The following is a 2,038-nucleotide window of genomic DNA, read 5'->3' as shown; positions in this document are numbered from 1 at the left end:
AGAGAGGGAAGCTACTCTTTTTCCAATTTTTCATTGCTGCTATTCTTCTCTCTTGACAGCTGTTGCTTATTGTTCACTGTTGCCTACTTCTGCTGGGCACTAACCTCTGCTTCTTATCCCTACCTCATAGTTTATTTGGTTTTCCTTTTTCCTTTTTCTTTTGCTCTTCTGTCTTCAATTGTTTCTCCTCTTCTGCTTGGCTTTCACCGCATAACTGTAATATTTTTCAAACTTCACCAGCCCACCATAGTAATTCTTTCTTTTTTTATTGTTGAAGCAGATAGGAAGAAATCTTTGTTTGGGCTGTGTATTCCTTGCAGAAATTTTCATTGTTTCAGAAATTCAGGGGAGGTTTCTTGATCTAAAAGGGTTTTGTTGTATCTACATCTGGGATCAAAGCTCTCCTGATGTGATGAGTTTGACTTGTATCAATTTAGCTACACTGGAACTACATTTCCCAGAATTTCCTCCCTGAATATTCTTACTCAGCATGGTCCACAGGAAGCATTTTGAGCAGGAAGCCAGAAGTGAAAGACTGTCCATACTCCTTTATACTCAGGTCAGTGCAGGGCCTGTTAAATGCTCACTTGCTGATTGGCGGCGGCTGGCCCAACAGCATCTCCAACTCCTGCTGGACATCCTACTTCTTCTAAATCCTGAGCCAGCATGTTGAAGTACTCCAGCTTCTTCTGCAGGATGCCCCATTAATGGAAGCTGGAAGCTTAGAGGTAGTGACAGGACCTCCACTTTCCTACCTCAGGGCTGTGTCACCTTCCCAGCTGTATGTGAGCAACTTTGATCACCTCCCATTTCATTCTAGTCCATTACATTTGATGCTATCATGCTATTATAATTGGATCTAGTTAGGAGAAAGTAACAATGATGCCAGACACAAGGATGGGACAGTTGTGTGCCAGCAGGTGAGGAATACATCCTGCAAAGATTCAGTGAGATTTCTAGGGGTCAGTTGTCTGGGGCATATCCCCTCCAAAATGAATTACAAGTTGCTACATCTGGCTCCTCCTACCATTAAGAGAGGCACAGTGCCAGTGGGCTTCTCTGGATTTTGAAGGTAACATATACCTAATCTGGGGGTATCACTACAACCCATTTACAGTGCAACCTGAAAAGCTTCCAGTTTTTAATGGAGCCCAGAACAGAAAAAGGCTTTGCAACAGGCCCAAGATGCCTTGCAAACTGCAATGCCACTTAGACAGTATGACCCTACAGATTTGAAGGTACTTAAAGCATCAGTCGTGAACAGGGATGTTGTATGGTACCTTAATAGTCCCCTGTAGGTAAATTATAGCACAAACCATTAGGATTTGGGAGCAAAGCTATGCCATCTTCAGTAGAAAACTACTGTTATTTTCCTGTTAAAACACAAAATTCTCACTTGCTACTGAACCTTAGTAGAAGCTGAACCATTAAATTTCGACCACTAACTTACCATGTGACCTGAGTGAATGATAGGATATGTGATATGAGTGCCTTTATGACCTACCAAACCATAAAAGTTGGGTGTGCACAGCAGCACTCCATAATCAAATGAAAGCAGTATATACAAGATCTGACTTGATCAGGTCCTGAAAACACAAAGAAGTTGCATGAGCAAGTGGCACAGATACTCAAGACCTATATTTCTGCCATATAGCCTCCTTTCTCTCAACCTACACCTATGACCTTAGGGGGGCTTTTCTATGACCAGCTAATTGGAAGAAAGAATGGGGAGTGTTACAGCTCTTTGAGAATTTGTCAGCAGGTTTTTTCAGTTTCACCAGAAAACCCCTGATATAGTTTGGACATTTGGCCCCTCCAAATCTCATGTTGAAATTTGATCCCCAGTGTTAGAGGTGGGGCCTGGTGGGAGGTGTTTTGGTCATGGGGGTGGATCCCTCATGAATGGCTTGGTGCCCTTCCTGCCATAATGACTTTTACAATAACCAAAAAGCTAGTTATTGAAAGGAGCCTGGCAGCTTCTCTTCACTCTCTTGCTCCTACTCTTGCCATGTGACACATCTGCTTTCCCTTTGCCTTC

The 2,038-nt window shown here is 42.8% G+C and overlaps 1 non-coding gene across 1 annotated transcript; it reads left to right on the top strand.

Moving 5' to 3' along the window:
* Positions 1-1,729: 1,729 nt before the first annotated feature.
* LOC123633731 lies at positions 1,730-1,790 on the top strand. The gene has a single exon (XR_006733745.1). It is a non-coding gene; the product is annotated as a U7 small nuclear RNA (small nuclear RNA).
* Positions 1,791-2,038: the final 248 nt, after the last annotated feature.

This window comes from Lemur catta, chromosome 2 (genome assembly GCF_020740605.2).
Source record: "Lemur catta isolate mLemCat1 chromosome 2, mLemCat1.pri, whole genome shotgun sequence".
Lineage (NCBI taxonomy): Eukaryota > Metazoa > Chordata > Mammalia > Primates > Lemuridae > Lemur > Lemur catta.
This window is presented reverse-complemented; position numbering and strand designations above follow the sequence as displayed.